A 22,882-nucleotide genomic window follows, 5' to 3' on the forward strand; every position below is an offset into this window, starting at 1 on the left:
TGGTTCAGCTCAACTCAAAACGATACGTTTTTGGTACTGAAAAAATTCAAAAAATCAACAGTAAACATTTCCACTAAATGAGCGATAAACGAGCTTTTGCGGTTGAAAAATTGTGTCAGATTCTTTCAACTATGAAGAGATACTGCCGTGGTTACATCAAGGAAACGTTCGATGTCGCAGGCTTGCACAACTTTTGAACTTGAGCCTAAACTATCCGAATGCCTAAAAACGATACGATTTTGGTACTAAAAAAATCCCAAATCAACGTTGAACATTTCCATAAAACGAATGACGAACGAGCTTTTGCGGTTGAAAAAATGTGTCAGATTCTTTCAACTATGAAGAGACACGCTGTCTTGGTTCCATCCAATCTTTCGAACTCGATTGACAGCTTTTCAAGCTTTATTTCACCTCGATATTACGCCGACGCTTTTTCCGGCAGACTGTACGCCCGACAAGAGCTTCTAAGCTCGTACTTTACGCGCGTGTAGTGTAAAATTCGAACGTGAGGTGGTGAACAGGTTTTTCCACGGAGGCGTGTGTATGAGAACCTATGACAAACTCACGGCACCCCGGGGAGCAAACAGTTATCCCGGATTCGCCGCAAGCTCAGAGTCCAGCTTTGGCAACTCGTCGCACTGTAGCCTTCGTAAACGGGAGTTGCGGTTATCCAGCCTCCGGGGTTTCGCTTGCACAAAACGATCCCCGATATTCCAAAAAATATTTAATCACCGCGCTCGCCTCTTCGGCGTGTCGGTAATTAAAATCCCTATCACACGATGACCAAATCATTAACGAGCTTACCTTTCACCGTTCGGAAATATCAGCTTTGAAAAGATTTCGCATTGCGGCAACTTGGCGAAGGCATTTTTCCACACGGTCGGATTTTCATTCCCTTCTCGAAGGAGCAATTACGTACGAATTTTTAAAAAGAGTGTCCAATTTTAACACCGGAAAATATTTGCAAAGAGTTTATGCCGTTGCACGGTGTTGTTTTTTTTTTTTTTTTTTTTTTTCTAACGCAACGCGATAAATTTTTTAGCTATTCAACGCATTTCGTATTTGATAGTAAGAAAATTTGGACACATCGCAATTACGTGACTTGTAAATTATCGATTGAATAAATCAACCGCTTTTTTTTTTTTTTCTTCAAATTACAACCTGATTCTGGGTTGTTATTTTTTTAATTTTCACGTAAAAAAAAAAAGTATAATGTAAAAAACTGAAAGCAGAAACCATGTGTAGATAACCTCCAACACTTCACATTACCCTAAATTAAATCTTGTTAATTTTCCGTTGAATTCAGCATTCAACAACGCATTCCAGAATATTCACACAAGCCGAGAATGTGTAGAAATTTAGTGAGGTGAAAATTTTGGAATTTCTAAACTCTAGAGGATAAATTTCATTCTATTTAACAAAGCGAGCTGTTCTCGTGAAAGTTTCCTAATTACAGGAGCCTGGGATTACTTCTCTGCGAATTGTTACCACGGCTTTTGTCATATCGTAGAAACGGCCTCGATCCTACTTTTCGATATCCGCAATCGTAGAAGTTCAATTCAATCACCCGCAGCCAGTGTTTTTATAAAAATAATCGGAACAACCATCGAAAAAAAATAAATCCGGTATAAAAGGGGGATGAGTGGGGAAAAAAAAATAAAATAAAAATCAACTATAGCCAGACCGAGTGTAATGAAGCTGCAGAGCGGAGAAAAATAAATTGGCTAGAAACATCAATTAGGAGAATATGAACAGATGGTAATTCGTTTGACCGGCTTATATTTATTCGAATAAATTCACGTGCGTCGTTTCATTAATTTCACGGTTCCTTTAACCCTCAATATTTTCTTTTTCCCCAATGCTCCGTCTCTCCCCCTCCCCCTTCCTTTTTTTTATCATCGGATAACATATTCCTCCCTTTAAGATCAAAGAGAACGAAAATATGCCTACTTTAATAATATATGTTGTAACTCAAAGACTCGGGCCAATATTCGACTAAACATCCGTGTAAACGGTTTTACTTTTGGGAGCATAAAAGCCGTACGTAATTTTGAGTATCAAGTTCGTCTTACATCGCGAGGATTCGAAACTTAATCGGCTATTCAAACTTTATAATTTTTTTCGTCTTTTTTCCGTAATCCTTTTACGATTTAAAGAAACTGGTACAACGAAACCGATCGTGAACATTGAAGAAATTTGAATAAATCGCATAATTTTTAGATACAGAAACGAGCATTTCATACGGTCGAATATCTTATTTTCACACACATCGTGATATATATTTTTCTCAATGCATATACGATGCATTGAATTGAGTGAAGCGACGTGCTTTCGATATTGATTGAAAAAAAAAAACAAACGTGCTTTTTCACGACAACTGATCTGAAATCGTTAATAATTGAGTATTGAAATCACTTTAAATTGTATTTATATGAAAAAAAATTTTATCCTTCTCGAATGTTTCGTCTCGTTGGATTCCCTGACCCGAGACCGATTCGTTTTTACCGCGGTAATTTCAGTGCTTGCAAAAAGGATCCTGGATCGAGCAAGGAGCGACAAGAGAGAGAAAGAGAGAGTGAGACGGAGTGAGAAAACAAAGTGAAGGACGAACGCGAGGGAACTCCTTGATTACATTGTCTGCGGTGAAGGACTAGGTAAAAGTAAAAGGGTCCTTGCAGCGAGTTGCCGCATCTTTCCCTTAATTCGTGACTTTGAAAGCTCTGCCCCGGGTTTCCAGGGCACCCGGGAGCTGACAAAGTGCGGTTCCAGGACGGCGTGTTCGGAAACTACACACAAAGGGACAGGGAAGGTACCCGCAACGTTAACGACGCCATGGGATCAAGGCGACCACAGCTGGCGAACCAGCGAGCTCGTTTAATGCCAGGTTCAATTCGTACGATCAGGAGGGTGAACCTCCCTCTCCGTTACCAGAGCGAGGACCTCCGGATCGAACTTTATTCGGCGATTGTATGCAGCCCGAATCCCGTTTGCAAACAGCCATTTCATTTCCGTTCCTCATTCTCGGCTGTTTCGCGCCTCGATGGCCGGGACAGGATCTGGTTTACGCCCCCGCGCAAAGTCCCCTTGTATACCGATTCTACTTCCGGATCCGACTCACCGATCCCCGAGGACCTTCCGAATAGAAATTTTGGTTAGTCCTGAGAGTCTCGGAACAAAGTGCAAACGAATTAAACGGAGGATTTTTATTCGGGGTGGATTTTCGAGGACTTGGAAACTCAAAACGGTGATAGGAAAGTTGCCGAACGTTTTTTGGAAAATTTTGGAAATTCGATTCTCGAGGATATACGAATGTGATTCGACGGTGGTTTTTTTACCAGCGAAGTTAGAAATTACAATAATCAATGAATGAAGTGTGAAATTATGAAAGTTGGTACACAATTAATTTTGAGATGGCTAAATGATCAATAAAATCCCAATTAACAAGTCAACAAATATTATGACAACTGTGAAAATTTTTGAGGTTACGTTCATGACGACGGATAATTTTCTCATTAGCAATTCACGTTGAACAAACGGATTATTTCGTTATAATCTGCTGTGGAAATAAGTTGCGAGTTTTGTTTGTTTTTTTTTTTTTTTTGGTTACAGAAACATATTATCGTCTTTACGCGTTTCAAATTAAATGCCCGTAGCGAATGATTAGAAAAAAGATGACTAAAAAAAAAGGAAATGATTGTACCGATTGAAAGCCGTCGGTTGAATTAAAAATTCAAATTTCGAGATCGTTCGGACGGATAATTTAAATATAATACGTTGCATCTCCGTAGTAATCCGAAGAATTGAATCAGCCCTTCCTCCCTTCTAGCCTCGCGGTATTTAAATGCAAAATGGGCTTTACTTTACGCATATTAACGAACGCCCAGGTACAGCTGGAATTCCGTGGAGATCCTTCGTCCTCGACAGCTTTTGATAAATACGATTTTCTTCTCCACCCTTCGAGCCCTGTACAATCACTGATTCTATGCTCACCGGAATAGGAAAAAATACAACTATGAAATTTAATTTTCCAACAAAATCGGATCAAAATCAAGCATATCGATTCCATTCCAATGACAAGTATCGCAGTAATTTTTTCCGCGAAATTCAACATCGTTAAAACGAAAATGATGAAAACGCGTGTAAATCAGGGATACAGTTTCACGTATATGTAAAACGAAATTCAATTCAGCTCGATACAAAGCCCGAGAGATGAAACCATGGTAATAAAAAAAGAAAAAAAAAAGAAAATTTGAAAAATGACTGCGAGAGCTGCACCACGTACGCATCCGGATGCTTGGCCCATTCGGTTTGAATTTTAAAATTTTTCTCACCGACGTAGAGTCGAGCCTCTGCTCAGCTGTTAAATTAAATTTACGAGCGTCAGTCAGTCGCGTACATGAGCCATTTATATGGGGCATTCTTCCGGCGGCATTCGATTCGTTCGACTTTTCCGAATAAAGTTGCTAAAATGAAAATTTTCGACGTTCGATTTCCCTTCCGCAATCATTTACCGTTGAGCTTAAATTACACAAGAGGCACTTTTGTCTTTCGACGATTGTTATCTTTTAACTTCCCGTTTCTATATTTTCGGAGCAAAAAGAGAGTTACTGTAACCACTCCGAGAGTAAAAAGTCGAGTTTTTACTACACGTCGACGTTTCAAGATCCATGGAATCACCTTCGATCATTTTCGAACGGATGTCTTCTTCGTGTCTGTATGTACGTGATGAATTTTTTTATGCGACGACATATCGAGACCGAGACACCGGATTTCAATGATTTTGTTCTGAATCGGCGCGTTTTTTCTGAACTCGAAACTGATTAGATTTTAACTTCGATCGGTTCACTACTTTTTCACTTATTTAAATAACAAAATTTTCATTGGTCATCGATAACAAATTCGAGGTCAGACTTCAAAATTTCTAATGGTGGGTCCACATTACTGGTTTAGAAAAAAAAAAGTACGTCATATTTTCATGCAATACGGTATCCAAGGTCTTTAAAAGGATTAATCAAGCATTCGAATTTGTAGTTCAAAATTCTAAAAGGATAGTTTTTTTTTTCTTATTTTTGTCCTATAAACTTGGAACCCACAGTGTGAGAATTGGAAGCTCGAGGGCTGGCTGATGGTTAGTCTAAAGCCGGTTGGTCTCCGCATGAAACGTGCTCAGGTTCGGTAAATTATTACCAAAATTGTACGATGCAGAGCGACGTGATTAATTACCAATCAGCGTTGATTACAGTTCCAATACTTTCGGGCCTGTATGATTATAACGCTGCAGCCGATCGAATTTTCCCACACGACGTCGTGATTGATCCTTTGTCAATTAGGATCTTCGGGCTCAGAATTTCGAGCACGGAATTCGCAGCGAACAATGTCTATAATAATGCCTGCAGGATGTGCCGGAGCAATTTCTCTCAACGCCGCGTCGGTGAAAGCTCGACGCCTCCTCATCCTTCTCGACGAGCAATATTACCTACGGTGTTAATTACGCCCGACTCAAAGCAACTCCGGGCAATAAGTACCTCGAAGCGCGATCGGGAAAAACGATGCAAAAGGGACGGTAGAATCGGGGGAAGGTACAAAAAGGTAACGCGATTGGCTTCGCATACGTCTCAATATCCTGACGGATTCCAGGATACGTCGATATAATTATACGGCGCGTCTTTCAACGAGCTTAAAGCGATCAATTAATATCAATATAATATAATAAAATCAATTCCAAAAAAAGGAACCTCCGCATTCTGAAGCTAGAGTCGAGTGTTAACGGCGTTTATCTATCCTAGTCCTGTCTATTTGTCATTATCCGTTTCTCAGTTACGATTTGTTGAAACATGCAGAATGTTTGAAATATGCTAAATCGTCAGCATTTTTTGACGAACTAAAACTCGCGAACGGAATGTGCTACAGTCGTGAAACAAGTCTCAGGACGAAGTTAAAGTTTCCGACTACGTTTTGAACGTTATTGGAATCTATTGCAGGATATTTTATGCCAGAGTTACGATATATCAAGGGATACTTCATTTTTTGAAAATCAGTTCCGAAAAATTAGACTCCGCATTTCGAAGCTATCGTCGAGTGTCGAACACGCCTATCTATCCTGGTCCAAGTTATCGATTAGAAAATATGTGAGTTGGAGTTTAATTGATATAAATGCGTACGCAAGAAACGTTCGTGTTTGAATAGAATCTGTGAAAACTGATGAGAATTCGATCGTTGATAATTGCGGGTTCGAAATAGAGCGCGGATCGCGAATTGGGATTGCAAAAATGGATTTCGTTTCAGGGCAAACGGGTATAACGGAAAGTTGAACGAATTAAAATGTGAATGGAATCGAGTTCACATCCTATACGAGAGCCGTTTGCCCAGCAGCGTCAGCAAGCGCATCAAAAGCCGGGATCTATTCATTCTAGGCTCGTATTGCCAGCCGGCACTCATCACTATGGCCCGTTAATTAATCCAGGTATAGGAATTCGCCCGAGTGGACTGAGCCATGCACCCTGGACTGGTTCTTGTAGCTTCCCCGAGACACTCGAATTCCCTAACGAAATCTTCGCCCAGCTCCCTGGCTTTTCATTCGTCAGGATAGTCGATGCTTTCGCACATTCCGAATTACGGTTCTTCACATTTTCAATTTCCCCTCCAGCGGAAAGCCGCTGCTAGCTTCGGGAAAACTGTTGCTCAATTTCTGCTATAATAATCTGCTCTAAAACCAGCGTTGAAGAAATTAAATTCTCACATTTTCAGTATTAATTAATTCTGCCCTCAAAGTTCATGGCTCGTAATTTCCAATCTTGTCTGAGAAATTTTTCAAAAAAGCGTCAGAGAAAAGAAACGACACCTCGTTTCGAATGATTTCTCTACGATCCTAAGCATTTTTACGAATCTACGTTTGCAAAAGGCTGTAATAATTCTTATTAACAATTTCGAAACGTTATACCAATTTTGAATACGAATCATCGGATGTATTTCGCCTGTTTTTTCACCGTCCGCAGTTGAAATGTCTTTTGGGACAGTTTTTTACCAGCTGTTTGCATACGCCCTTCGGCTTGGCTAATAATCCCGTCACTGAGAAGAAACTCACTGCTTTTAAGCACGGGACTGATAAAAGGTACGAAAAACGGTTTGCACAGTTCGGTCAAGTCATTTTTATGCCTTCGCTTACCCGGCGAACTCGACTAATGAGACCGCAAGTATCTCGGTCTGCTTTCGCTGAAGATATTAAAAAGTGAGGTCGAATGAATACGAAATTCCCCCGTACAAATTAAAAAAGCATTTAAACCGTACGTTAAAACATTAGAATTATTTATACACGGTATCTAAAGTCGATCATGTGAAAACAAATTTGGTTTTCTTCCGCGCCATTCGTTAATCGTCAATTTCGCGACGTGTCGAGGTATAAAGAAAAGGCTTTGAGCACCATTTACAAAAAAAAAAAAGAAAAAAAAAACATTGGCACATACGTACTTTCGAAATAAAAAAAAATGATTTAGACCAAAATGAAAATGGCATTTACAGCCTTTTGTTAATTTTCCTTTTCGATTTTTGAGAATAAAATCACCCGTTTACTTGAGAGACGGATTAATTACACGTGAAGTAAATTGATGCAAAAAATTACGCATATTTCGCTGTACAAACAATTTTTTTCCTTTAAAAGAAAATCTTCTTCCCTGCCGACGAAATACATCGCAGAATCTGTGCGACTCTGTTGAAAATATAACTTCGATTCGGCAGGACAAATACGCAGATTCGTGCAGTTTCAATCGTTCCAAATCTCGATTTCATCGCTTTACGTGTACATAATATCTTGTATAATGCATTCATCGATGAAAGTTTATGAACCCGAATGAACGATGCATGCAGTGACTCGCTACTGTGTTTCGTATCTTATTAAGGATGTTTCCTGCGTTCATTCATTGACGTATTCAACCGTTCAAAGTAGAAGTTGAGAATCGCTGATTGTGAAATACAGAAAACGCCGAATGGAATTCGCGGTTTTCCGTCTCTCACACATACCGTATGACCTACTTTTCATTTTAAAAGATTTATCTTTACACCGTATTTTTCTGTCAATGCGAACGGTCGTTTCTGACAGCTCCCGAACACTTGGAAAAACTTCACCCTAACCAAAAGCTGAAACAAACGTTATTTTCATCATCCTTATTTTTTTCCATTCTTAATTCTTTTTTTCTTCAAAGATACAAAGATACGAAGAGAATCGTATAAATACGGAGAATCATAATCGGTTAATATAATTGGAAAAAATTTTAAAGGTAATAATTCTGTTTTCCAACCGCGTTGAAACTTTGGACCGAAATTTCTAAACCACCAGAAAAAAATAAAACGTCACATCACCGCGTTCTACGTTTTTCTTTTCAAATTTCGCACCTTATTCCGGACATCTAACGGAACAAGATGAGAGCTCATCCGATGTTCGAAGGATTTGTCCTTGCGAAGAATCGCAGGCTGAATTTGGAATTTGCATTTTCGAGTCAGAGGTGATTCCGGCGAAGGAAAGAATTCCGAATTGAAAATGGTACCGGGTATCCGGCGGCTCGAAATCTCTGAGACGATAATTTTTGATCGAGCAATTTTGCCCGGCGTTCCCAACGGGACGCAGTCGAAATGGTCTTTTTTTCGTTTATCCGAAAGCACCAGAGCCCCGGGTTCCTCCCGAGGGAAAGAAACGAAGAATCTACGCGAAGAAGTCGCGCCGCGCTGTTTATAAGACCGGCCAATCCGGCCTTCAAAACCGCCCCCAGAAATTTCCCGACGACCCTGGTGGAGACAGTTTCATGATCTAGGGTTCCGAATTCACGGGCATTAGCTCAGTCAACTGCGCCAAGAGGTTTCCCGACGTTGATTGTAGTGCGTAGCTGCTCGGAGATCATGCCACCGGGAATATCTCGCCGCCTCGTTACATTCGCTTACCCTGTACATACATATATATGTGTGTGTGTGTAGGTACATGTATGTATACATATACCGGATGTCATCCCTAGAAATTAATCCATGCCTAGAGATACGCTACATTACGTGATACAACATCGAGGGAAATCTAATCTATTATAGATATGCGTTATTAGACTCGCTGAGAAAAATTTCATTTGTTGTAGTAACTAGAAAAATTCGGTAAAACAGGTATCGTTAAATAAAAATTGTTCGAATATCGTTGGAATTACGAAAAATGAGGTACGCCTAACCATTTCGTTTTTATGAACCAATTTTTTTTTTATGCATTTTGAATTTTGAATTTCGTAGCTCACAAATCAATTTTAGTGCAAGTTGAAAATTTTTATTCTCACAAGATGAGGGATGGAAAATTTTTAACAACAACGTTTAAAAAGGAATTTACCATTAAAAGTAGAATTTATTTCAGTGAGGTTATTTATCATTAAAAGTAGAGCCTTACTGATTAAAAATTGTCAACTGACTTCCTTCGTCATAAAAAATCTCAAACTGTAGAATTTTTAAGAAAATAAACAAAAATAAAAATTGTGCTACGTTACGTATCAAGAAGATTAGGTTTTTCCCGGCTTTGTTTTCACTCTTGATAAAGCTGAAGATGGCAACGTTAACGTAACGAAACATTGAAGTGAAAAATAACTGTTTTGCAAATTTATAATGACTTTGAAAACATGTTTCGCTGCGTTACATTAAAATCTACCGCATTTCAGACCTTCTCAAAATTTCGAAATAACTATTTCTCGACGATGATTCTTCACTCCCAAGACATTGCGTGCCGATGAATGCTGATCATTTCGCAATCGACATGTTTTAGACAGTTTGAACTAACGATAAGCTCAAAATTTCATTTCTATCGTTGAAACTGGATTTTTAATTATGTTCAAGATCTCTGAGAAGATTTGTTCTCAAACTTTGATCCACGAAAATATGCTGGAATTAATTACAACAATGGACAAAACATATGTATGGGTAATTCCATGCGAATCCAACCAACGTCTGACCCACATTATTTTTAATTTTGTCCAAAATTTTTTGCAACAATTGTGTCAAATCTAAAACAGTACCCCGAACCTTTTGATTAGAAAAAAAATCAGGTATAAAAGATGCTAGTTATAATTCTTCGCCCAAAGGCACGAGGAATTTAATTTCTCGAACAAGACGAGCCAAAAAACAGTTTGCAAAATACGTTCGTGGGTAGTATTTCAATGAATTTCTCATTGCGTCGAATAATATGATTCAAGAAAAGTATGACGTAGATGAATTAATAAAAAAAAATGAATTGGAAAATAACGGTATTATGGTGTAAAAAATAACAACCCGTTCAAAAAAATTGAATCATTTTTCTAATTTCGCAAAAAGGATGGTCAGCTTTTTCAGCCTAACACCGAGTATCACGATAATCATGATCCATGATCCAAACCCTTCCTACCCTTTATCCTGCAGGATAGTACAAGCCTGCCGCGGTCGCAGATGCCTCGATATTACGAACCAAAATCCCGGATCCTGGGGATCAGGTTTCCATTGAAACCGAGCAACGAGTGAGAAGGTTGGTCCCCTGAAACCGGTGGCTGTGTGGATGAACCCTGAATCCAGACAGAGAAACGCATTGTAGCCCAGCCCGCAATGACGTACGAAATTTATCACACCGTTGGACGTAGAACACGTGTATACGGTGCGTTCCATGCCAATTTCACTGACATTCGGTCATGATTATTATCGGACTTTATCGTTCGTTTCTGTTTACACCAAAGTCATTATCGATTCTTGAAAATCATATTTTTCTGCTGAATCTATGAATGAATCGGTATTTCAATCGGATATCTAAGATTTGCGTTTCATTGTGAATTTCAGGAAAGCGTAAAGTGTTGACTGGATTTTTTTCACTTCTTCGAAGTATGTGGAGAAAATAATTGATACGCTTGATTCGCATCGTTCCGAAAAGATATTCCTCAAAACGATTCGGTAATAATATTTCTTAGATGATGGAAATAATTCATAACAAAATACGGAGCAGTAAAAGCGCAGTTCTGAAGATGAATTTTATTTTTCGCTAAATTGGATGATACAGAATTTCACTGGAGAAAGAAAAAGAAAATACAGCATTTTGGAGTTGGCCAATTTTGATTAAAATTTTTACCTCACATCCTTGCTTTCTAAAAATTTGTTGTAAACGATGCAGAATTAGTATCAAGGGAGTTCTGACTCCCTGAAATTTTTTTTACCAGCAGAAGCAAATCTAATAATAACCGACGAAGATATTTCAGAATTATTCACCCGTTCCATGATGTTGGAAAAAGTCGACGATATCGCAAAATGGTTACGCGCACCTCGTTTTTCCTAATTCCAACAATATTCAAACAATTCTTTGAGCGATGCCTGTTTTACTCAATTTTTCTAGTTACTGCAACAAATGAAATTGTAACGCCGTTAAAACTTCCTTACACACATGTCAAAGTTTCACCACATCGATCATTGATTCAGTGATTTTCGACGGTAAAAATTGACAGGAATGGAAACGACTTTTATGCCAAAGAAACTGAAGACATTTTCACATATATATATCGAAGCTCGTCGAGTGGCGCGTAGCGTTTGTAAACGATTGGCGACGATTACTGGGGAAAAGCTCGTCGCTGTCAACTAAAACGGTTGTTTATATTGGCCGCGTCGTTAGAAGCTCGAAGGTGATCGATCATCGGTGAGTGTGGATGGAGACGTGAAAACTACGCCGGGTATTATAAGGGTCGTTCAATTTTCACGCTCTCATCTCCCTTTTTCACAGAATGACGTGACGAGCTCGCATCGAATCAGCGAGTCTCGGCTTCGCTACGAATTGAGATTAATCGTCGGACCCGATAACACCGGTCAACACGAATTTTGAATCTGGATTACAGATGTAAAATTTTGATTTCCTCCACGTAGCTCTTGGGACAAAAATAAATGAACAAATGAATAAACGGTTTTATTAGCTATTGAGGTTTGCTTTCGAAGAAACCAGAACGATATTCAAGATTTAAAAAAAATTGTTTATTCAAATAACAATTGAATAAACTTCAGTTTCGCATTTAAATCGCTTTTATTAAAAAACAATATTGTTTCGGTTTTATAGTAGCTGAATAATTGAAATCATAGATTTTAATGAATTTTTAAACAGAATCCTCCTGGCTGCAAAATCAAGCTTTTTCATAAAATCTAATATATAATAATGACGTGCACGAATCCTAGGCAGAAAATTTCTGAAGACTTTTACTAGCGAAATTATTAAATCGTTGTTATTTCTCCCAAGACTACAAGAGCAAATTTGAAAGTAGGGTTTATATATTTTTCCATTGTTTTTAAGCGTGAAAAATAATAAAAAAAAAAAAAGAATTAACTCAACCCAGGCACAAATAAGGAAAAAAAATTTTTTGTTGGCCGGCGTAATCACCGATAAAAAAAAAAAAAATATATATATATATAAATTACAGCTTTGATCTCTTGGGTATCTTTTCCCCACCGAAAGTCTAGTCGGATAATTGAATTCCCCCGGGATTTCTCGGGGCTTGGAATTCTCGACTCTTAAAGGTACCTATACCATTTTAATTGAAATTCTTGATTAATCGGTGGCTTGAAAATAAAAATTTTCTTAGAACCACCCTATAAAATAAATGTTAGTAATTTTAATTTTGTTCTAAATTCCTTCAATCATGCAACAAAATAGTCTTGAATAGTCTTAAAGAAGTGTCGAGCTTTGCGAAAAAATAAAAAACAAGTTTATAAATTTTTCATAAAATTACATCAAGTTCTCCGTGACGCTCTTCGCTAAAAAAAATATTCTCACAGTTATTCGTTCTGGATTCAAAATCTGCGGAGAATAACAATTCTAAACAAACAAAAAAGAAAGAAAGAAATAAATAAATGAGTCCATCTAAAATTCCCGAAAAATTTATTCAAATCTTTCATACATGTATCTAAATTCAAATATTTTTATGCAATGCTACGTAGAATTTTACCCTTCGCCAATCGCTTCTCGAAAACTTCGTTATTCTTCAAGCCAAATATTCGTAGACACGATAACGAGATCAGTATTGATTGTGCGAAACTTTTTTCGATAGTATTAAGTAGCCCGAAAAATTCTTCTCCTGTGCACGAAATCCGTTGTGTTAATTTTTTGTTTGTTTGTTTGTTTATTTTTTTTTTCTTCTTGTTTACCGTAAGACTATAATTTTTTCACAGTCTAGTGTTTAAAAATTTCTCTCATTCCGCGAGCTGAAGCCAGTTCGCGAAATTTCAAAGGTATAATAAATACATATGAAAAAATAAATCGCGATCGTCAAAAAAAAAAAAAAAAAAAAAAGGTTCCAATACGGCCGATTTTCTGTATTTTTTTACAACATCCATACAACAAAGTTACCTAAATCTGGTATTCTCTTTGAATGAAGGCCTTTATAATTGAAACAAAGAGAGGAAAAGGTTTCTTTTATTTTTTGTTTTCCTCTTTCTCCATTCGTTTTCATTCCGTTTTGCCTCTCTCTCTCTCTCTCTCTCTCTCTCTCTCTCTCTCTCTCTCTCTCGGTGAATTTTGCCTAACAAGTGGGACGGCAGATATGAAAATTCACATGCAACAGAGTCATAAGCAGCCACGTACCTTTTCACGCGCTGTGTCACCTTTTAGGTATGGAAATTAATTATTGCCCCTCGGTGAACTTTTGAGAAGGAATTAACGACTCGAAGTTCAAAGCATATCCACACCTTTAATCAGACCGTTATTTCCTGTTTCTGATGAAAAACAAAAAGGTAAAAAAAAATTGTAGATTTCTCAGAACTTTAAAGCGTAATTCCGATTCATTTAACCATATTTTGTATAATTTCAGCTGAACTTATTTTTTTATTAGGTACTATATTTTTATTATTTTTCGTTAAGGTGTAGTTTTTTTATACAAAGATTTCATCGAATCTTAAATAAAATATCGAAAAGTACTCGGGTAAGTTTTATGGATGCCGGAAAGTGGAAATCTGAAACAACGGACGGAAAGTGGAGAAAGAAAATTTGTCAGCCGAAAATATTCGTCGTACAATTTTTTGTTTATTTCAGTCTTTTGAAGCCTGAAAATTGTTAAAATTCTCACTGTACAATATTGCGTATAATTTTTAAATAGTTTTCATTTTATTCTACTTGATGGTCAAAATATATCTTCAGAATTATCGTGATTTCTCTTTTTTACAAATTTTGGCATAACAAAATTTGCAGTATCTTCAAATATTAACATTAATTTACGAAAAATTCGAGGTGGGTGGGAAGAAATTTATATTTCACACAATTCTAAGTACCAGAAACGGCATAATCAACATCAGGAATAAAAATGTTCGCAAATATCCCGGCTAAAAGTTGAAAACAAACATCAATTTTCTAACCATCTTTTCGCGTATTTGTTTCTCACGATCTGTGCAATGCCGACACACAAATGCGTCCAATTTTATTGTAAGAAAGTGCAAAAAAAATTTCAAAAAATCAACCACTGATTTTTCGAAGGTTGCATTATAATCTGTCAATTTTTGTAAAATGATCCACTAAAATTATTCAACTATTTTTATACGATTAATCTAATATCCAACCCTGTTCGAACAAGTTTTCCCCCGTTCGGCATATCGCACAATACGCAAAGTTATTTAACAACGATCTCTTACCTCTCACAGCCGCCGTCAAACTCGACGCCACTTTTCGCCAAACTTGAGAAGCACGCGTGCAGTTCAACGATGAAAATCTTGTCGCACGAATTTTGATTTGTTTCAACGTCGTTTCATTCGTTCCCTAAATATTCGTCCCTGTTCTCCAATCAAAATTCAAGCTCAATTATCATTATGCACAAAAATATCACTCTCGATAATCAACGTTAAATATACGTCAATATTCTCTTCAATTAAATTATCAGTCACGTTACCGGCAACGAAGTGTCACAATTATATTGCCAGTGAATTTCCGACTGACAATAAATTCATTTTTCTCCATTACTCTTTAAACGGAGCTTTTTCACCCACTCGCCGTTCGTATCGTCGTCACATCGCCATTTTGGAATTTTATTTTCATATTTTGCATCGAAATTTTTTTACATGTCCCTCGCAACTTATCGAATTCGCGTCATATATTTTCTGCGATAATCACACGACGTTATTTCTCGTTTTATTATTATTATTATTATTATTATTATAATTATTGTTGTTATTATTTACTTCAGTTTAAGCAAAGTTGTACGATGAAAAGTTTCTTTTTTTTTCTACCTCGCCAGTTACACAACATCGATAAATTATCTTCATTCGGTTTTTATTCGTTATTACATTTCTTTAATATTATAAATTTATAATACATATTACAGTAAAATTGTTTGGAAAAAAAAAAGAAACACGAAAATAAATTTGACCAGATCGAAGCACTTGAGGGGAAAAAAAAATTAATTCACGCTTCCACGCAAAGAAGTTTGATCGCAAAAATTAAGAAGGCGTGATGAGAGAAAAAAAAAAAAGAAAAAATCAACCACGAAAGAAAAGAAAATTGTTCTTCGCCATGTGTTTTTTTTTTTTCGTTTATTTCAAGTCGTCATTCAACTCCCATCTTACGGTGTAGCAACAACAACGACAAGAACAACAGTAACGGAGTAGACAAAGGTATCGAGGAGGTGAAAAAAAAAAAACAAAAAAAACACCGAGAAAACGCTCGACTCGTTTTCTAGATGAAAAATTCGTCGGGTGACGTTCGAAATTTTACACCGAGGGTCTGAGTCTTTTTTTTTTTTTTTTTTATCTCTTTTCGAAAAGCTTCGAGCTTTCCGCGAGGCCGTCCGGCATTTTTTAATTTCTAATCGACGACGGGAATCCGGTGTTGCGAGGATATCGCTTTTGAAGGGGAAAAGCTCCTTGGAGGAGGAACAAAAAAATAAAAAAAACAAAACAAAGAAAGAAAGAAAGAAGGAATCGCGATTCGAGCAGGAGGGCGGAACGGAGCTTTCCGTCGGAGCTTTCAGGCCGCGTGTCGGCGTCCCGATGTCCGCGGTGATACTACAGCCACCGGCGAAGGTAACCCCCGCTTTCAACCCTCGATTCCCGGGTGTCTCTCCGTCTCTCTCCGTTTCTCTCCCACTCGGGCGAAGCCACCCACCCCAACCGCCCCTGACTTAGCGGCGTGTATGTATAATAGAAAGCTCAGAACCGCCGCGGTGCAAGCGCAGATATCGCCGCCCTCCCCCCCCCCCCCTCCTACTCTTCCTCGAGATTCGAATATGTCGTACATTCGTGTCAGACACGCATTTTCCCCCGTCTCTAACCTTGTTTTATACCGCCTGACTTATACGCTTCGCTGTTTTTTATACAACGTATACCGAGGATTTTTCGGCATCGAAAAAAGGTACAACGATATTACGCCAAGATGTCGACGAGGCATCGAGCTTTTTGCAATTCTAACAATCCGGGATAGACTCGTCACGAATCATCCTTCGAACTTCATCCTTAATTTTTATTTGGAGTGTAAAAAAAAAAAAAAAACCTTTTAAAACGCTCGTATACCGTGTTGCAACGGAAATATGACCATCATTTTTTATTTTCAACCATTGAAATTGTTGTCGGTGATCCAAAAGAACCTCTGCCTCACAATTTCTACCAAAACCGAAGTATTTTTAGATATTTTTCCATACCATATTGGATCGCCATTTTGGATTTCGCAATATGACTTTAGATTCGTGATCAGCCACCCAACAAACCGACGAGTACCAATTTTCATCAAAATCCACCTAATCGGATACGCCAAACTTAAATTTTGCAAATCCAACCTTAGATTTGTAATTGGCGATTCGAAAAAACTCGCGATAGCAATTTTCAAACAAATCCATTCACCCGTACTCAAGATATCATCAATAATATTTGATTTTTTAGAATTTTGTCGTTTAAATAATCTAACCAGTTCCAAGTTTGGAATTAGAATGCTGCTGTCAATTTTTATACATAAGTATTTTTGAATAAATTTATTCCTGCTGACAAATGTTACTTGTGATCAATTATAACCTAGGCGCTAAAAATGATAAGTAATCACGACATTCTGTCGTTGTGCAAAAAAAAAAAAAACTTTGATCAACTTGGAATAATTTTAATTCTTGACGGGCTGACTCTAAATTACATAAAAGTGAAGAAAATAAAAAATAAAAAATAGAAGCCAACGAAAGAAATATCGGAAAACTTGCGATGCATTAATTATAACAGTTCGGCTAATGAACGTGGTTGTAAAAACTTTGAAAACTCCACAAGTCGCTAATTGTCATTTCTCGGCACGTCGCTGTGAGTGCAAAGAAAAAGGAGAGAAAAAAAAAGAAATTTTTGTTGCATAGTTTGCAACAGGTATATATATACATATATATATATATATACATATATACGTGAAAGAAAATTAAATAAAATTCAAGAACGGCTTGCGGTTGACATCCAATTAATTCAGCTCATCGTTTGATGCGTTGACAAACTTATTAAGCAAGAATAATTACCAAGAATAAGTAACAAAAAAGCGTCGAGAAAGAAGCCAAGAGAAGCAGAAGAGGCGAGAAAATATATTCGACAACATAATAACGAGAGGTGATATTTTTGTATAAAAAATGCATCGCGCATGCAATGCGATTAGCGAGTATTTCGTTAAAGGACGAATCAGTTCAAATTAAATAACCGTAGACCTGTCCCGAGCACTTTGTCTGAGATGGGGAAAAACAATTAAAAATCCCATTGTCATTTAATCGAAACTGACGCAAGAGCGAGACGACCTTAATTTTGACTCGACTCTTTGTTATCCAGACCTGAAAATCCCCGCGTATTTCGTAATTATTTCACTGACAAAACGACGCACAAAATGTTGTGTCAAAACTCGCTCCGCCGGAGAATTTTTTTAATTCCGCTCGAATAACGATTCAAAAGAAAAATTGAGATGACACAAATATCTCACGACGACGAATAAAATCATCAGGCTAAACGAATTTGAAAATATCGCAATATTTCGAACATATTTTATCCTGAAATGAAATTTGAACTATTCGACACTTGTTTTAACACGAATTAAAAACCATGCGATGACGAGACGAGGGAAAAAAAAAAAAAAACTAAAGGAAAATTCAAACCTAAAATTTGTCACAAAATATGGAATTAATAAAAATGATTAACGCTGTAACGGAACGGAGAATATCGTTATTTTTTATTTTTTTTTTTTACGTACATTAGATTCGCAAAGTTTATCAGTTTGAAAAATTTGTGTGCAAGAATTTTTTTTCCGCATCTTTGTTTGATTGTTTTTTTGTTTTGTTTTTTTTTTTATTTTTTCTTATTTTTGTTAGGACCGACTCGTGAGAAATGGGGAAATTAACAAGCACCTAATCACTACGGAACAACGAAGCTAAATCTGTTAAGGTGTTGAATTACCAGAGGAGAATGGAGGGGGTGTAATAATTAATCACTCCCCACTTGGACCGCGAACCCGGTTCTCACATCGCTGTGAGCAAAGACTAACAATCTCGGGTAAACAATGGATGTAACGGGAGTAGTTGGCGGGTACTGCATGAAGCTTTTGTATCATCCGACTTGCGGCTGGTATTAATTACTCTGTAAACACCCGGAGACGAAAGATCGCGAAGCGAATTCTTTCGGATAGACAGACGCGTGTTCCGCATCATCGTTTAAAAAAAAAACAAAATGTAAGAGACGCACAAAATTTGAAATGATGAAAAATTGATTTTCATCTTGATTTTTATTTTGATTATTCGATTGTTCGCCGTTTTATTGATGATCGTACATCTCAAAGATTGTCAAGCTTTCGTAATTTTATGTTACGATGTTTCATATTTTACTCTTTCCGATATCGGATCCTGAGTCCTTTTATTTGTACGATGTTACATTTAAAACTATTGAATTTACGACATCTTGATCAAGCACGCTGAAACGAAATAAGATTACAGATTTTGAATTTCTCTTCTTTTTTTTCCTCTTGTAAAAAGTAGTTGAAATTTTTCGCCTCCTATTCTCGACTTTGTTTATCACGATTTTCATACACGATGGAAAAAAATTGCATTTTTATTTCCGACCAATAACGGCGCTTGCAGCCTTTGTTTATTCCCATCTTTATTTGCCGAACAGTTTTCAACACTCATATTCTATTCTCAGAACCATATTTTTCATAATTTCTACCGTAAAATAAATGCCGATTATTAATTTCTTCCGAATAAAATCTGCGCCAATGTATTCAATATTCGTAAACAGACCGTAGCACGATAATCCAAATCTTGTTAGTTGTGAAATAAGGCTCAAGGTTAAATCTGAATTTTTATAACCGTAAGAAATTATCCCAGCTATTTGTTATCGAGGAAAAATAGCGACCTTCGATGGAGACTAGGCGAAAAATGCCGTCTGCGTTATTTTTCACAGCTCGCAAGCTGCGCTTTCTCTTTTTGCCGATTTGCACAGGTTGTTGTGCGTCGCTGTTCCCAAACGAGACTCGAGCCTCGCGGGGATGTAAAAACATTTAGTTCGTCCATTTTTCATCCCTCGCTGCGCCGCGACTTTCGCCTCGGTGAGTCGTTAAGTAAGGGGACGAACGAATTAACCAGGTAAACGGCTTGCGGAGTGTAACTGAAACTAATTGAGCATATATATCTAACCGAGTCGAGCCGGTACTCCACCCTTTTTGATGCAGTCTTTGCAATGCTGCACCGAAGTTTGAATTTGAAAGTATAACAGGCGGCTTGAAGCTTGCATAAATATTTGAAATCTAATGAGTTTTAATTAGATTTTTACCACCCCGTTCGTTATTCGTGAATTTCTCATCCGCTGAAAACTGAATTTCATAATTAGTCTGCCGATTCCTTTATCTCGATTTTAAACTTTCAATATTTACGTCAACTTTTGTGAAGTTCTTACGCTCTGGGAAGATCGTAATACGCTTTGTCGATCGAAATTCGTGAAGATGTCTCGCACGTGCAGAATTTACAGAAAATTTCGACAATTTTCCGAGAATGATCGAGGCAGGAATATCTTCTTCAACTGCCACAAATTTCAATTCACATCCAGATCTGGGAATTCGCCGAGTTTCAAACCGTTACTAGCCTTTTTATTTACAATACAACAGGAAGTTAAATCTTCCCCTAAAAGTACAAGAAGATCAAGTACCAGTTTCGAAAAATATCATTATCTAAAAAAACATAGGATCGATTTCGTTCCGGGTCCAAGTTTTAGGTTCTTGCAAAAACTTACCAACGGTTCTAAATTCCGGGAATGGTGTGAAAATAATTTTATAAAGTTCTTCAAACGTATTAAAAATATGTGGCTCACTTCCGTAGAATCGTGTTATTTTAGTGATTCCCTTAATCTGTACGATGTTACAGAAAAAATAATTATCCACAAACGATAAGTTTTTTTTTTTTTTCTTTTCTTTTCAAATCCTTGAATCTCTCTTCTTCCACTGAAAGTCAAGGGATCGACTGATTTAAACCGACAGAATTTCATGAAACGAAAATAAGAAGTCGAGAAGTGAAATTTTTGGTTCCCCAAAGAAGGGTTGTAAGAAGACGAGAAAATTACAGATAGAATTCATTTTTACTACGGATCGTGCACTGGAAAATTGACAGAATTGGTCATATATATATATATATATATATATATATATATATATACAATATACTTTGCGGGACTATCTACCGTAAATTTAATCCCTGGTTTCGGTCCACCGTCTGAAACAGCGTTAGGGGTAAATCCAAGGGGTAAATGTTAAGGGCTTGAGGGATCGTAGCTCTTTCCCCGCCCTGTGCATCCACCCTGGGTGTGTATAAGGAAGTCTGCACGGAAGTCGAGGGATCCTCTTGAAATAAAAATCCACTTTGGGGGAGGAAGATCCCGGTTGAATAAGTCGAGTTGCCGAAAGGAGTCTAATCCCCTGTATCAAAATTCTTAAACGTCCGCAGCTACTTTCAGAATGAATTCCCCATCTCTTATCTCTTATGTCTCATCTCTTATCTCTTCCTCTCCGCCTCTCCTTCCAAAAACATGAGTAACGTTTTCAACATCCCTCACATTACTTCGTTAAGAGAATTTTCTACTTGCGGTTACTTTGTTCGCACAGTCTTCGACTATTTTGTTTTTTATCGTAACCTCAATATATCTTTATGGGTATTAAATGTAAATTAGTTCTCAACTGTACAACGGCAATCAGCGTAGCAGGAAAAAAATGTATGAAAAAAATTGACTCGAGTGCTTTAAATTAATTACAGTGCCGGATACGGTTTGTTTATTTGTTAAGTTGATCAATCTCTAGACGATTTGATCGATTATCTGTTGGTATGAAGATTTGACACTTTCTCAGGTTCTAAGGTTGATTCTTCTCATTCAATTGATAGTAAAGATTTCTTTAAATTTAAATATTAAGCACATTCGAGCGTGGAAAGTATTCTACCGATTAATATTCTACGCCGAAAAACACAGTTCGTGTATTTTCAATAACTAGGTTAGAAATTTTCGAACACAATATACTCGATAAACTCGGAAGCAAATATGAACGTAGGTAGATTAATACTTTGGCATTGTCCTATTTTATGCCGCAAGTTCAATAAACCAAATTCAGTGCTTTTGAGTAAGTTTTCTTGCAGCCTATTATCAAATTAGCTAGGAACCGTTCGGCCCAAGCATTTGAAGTTGGCATACAAACGGCAAATGTAGTTTCCTGCGTACTAGTATGTCGGTAATTAAAACCCCTCGACCGACGAGCGCTTTTTAATTAACGTTCAACATCGTCTCGATGAACTTATAATTACCATGTCAGCAGTACCACGTTTTACTACTTCAATTTTAATATTTAAAATCCGGTTAAGCGCTGTATACTTTACATTTGTATACATATGGTTACCACGTACATACATTAAACATATGTACAAAACAATCTAGTTCTAGATTATTTGTTACTTTATTAATAATTAATTACCACGATTTGAAATTAATAGGGTCTCTGATAAAGCTCTGAAAATTTAAGTTTCATACAAACGACAATTTGTTTCCACTTGCGTATAGAAGGAAATCGTTCAAAAATTACTGATCAGTATATAAACAAGGAGACTTCTGAAGACAGATTCCTGTACCGACAATTTATCGAGATTTAGCCAGGACACAAACCTTTTTTTATAATTTTCGAAGGTTAGGTTATCTCCACTCCGACTAGTTTTATAAATCTTGCTCGATGAGGTACTCATGTGGCTATAGAAGTTCTGGGATTCTTCCGGATTAGTGTTAAAACTATGGTAAAGTAGCGCACATTTCTGAGGCACTATATTTGATTAAGGTTGCAACTATGGTAGGGTGGGGTAAATTGCCGGTGAAGTGAAGCAATTCAATGATCCAATGATCGATAAAGTCAATCAAAGTCGGGATATCCTCTGTCTTATAAAATTCTAGAGAAGGGTTTGTGTCTTGGCTAAGTGTCGGTAAAATTTCGATGTAGAAATCTGTGTCCAGAACTCTGCCTGCATTATATCTACTATGATCAAGCATAGGAATATATCATGAATAATTCTTTTTTCACTGATTTTGCGATTCAGAATCTCCATCACGTTCATCGAAACCTCATAATTAAAAACAAAGAAGTGTAGGAAGAAGAAATTTAAACAGTATGAATTAATAAACACGATGCCATTGACAGACTGAACAAGAGAAAGAAAGCATTACTTAAAAAACTATAATCACAGTTATCCTCGGAATTATTCGCGAAACGTTTAGACGCAAATAGCGAGCTCAGTGTAGTTCGAAATCAATTGGACTCATTGAAACCGTCGGTTGGAGAGGATTAACCGATACAATCAATCTTCGTTAATCTACTTTCGAAGTGTAAGCCAAAGGCTATACGGACACCGATAATCAGCCGAGGCTTGTGAACATCACC

General features: G+C 37.2%; 1 protein-coding gene across 3 annotated transcripts in view; it reads right to left on the bottom strand.

The window, feature by feature from the left end:
* LOC124299908 (octopamine receptor beta-2R) overlaps positions 1-15,310 on the bottom strand; it is a 166,808-nt gene extending 151,498 nt beyond the window's left edge. For all 3 annotated transcript variants that reach the window (XM_046753341.1, XM_046753340.1, XM_046753339.1), the window contains exon 1: positions 14,632-15,310. The gene's annotated coding sequence lies outside the window, so the exon portion shown is untranslated. The remainder of the gene's footprint in view (positions 1-14,631) is intronic.
* Positions 15,311-22,882: the final 7,572 nt, after the last annotated feature.

The sequence above is a fragment of the Neodiprion virginianus genome, chromosome 3 (genome assembly GCF_021901495.1).
Source record: "Neodiprion virginianus isolate iyNeoVirg1 chromosome 3, iyNeoVirg1.1, whole genome shotgun sequence".
Lineage (NCBI taxonomy): Eukaryota > Metazoa > Arthropoda > Insecta > Hymenoptera > Diprionidae > Neodiprion > Neodiprion virginianus.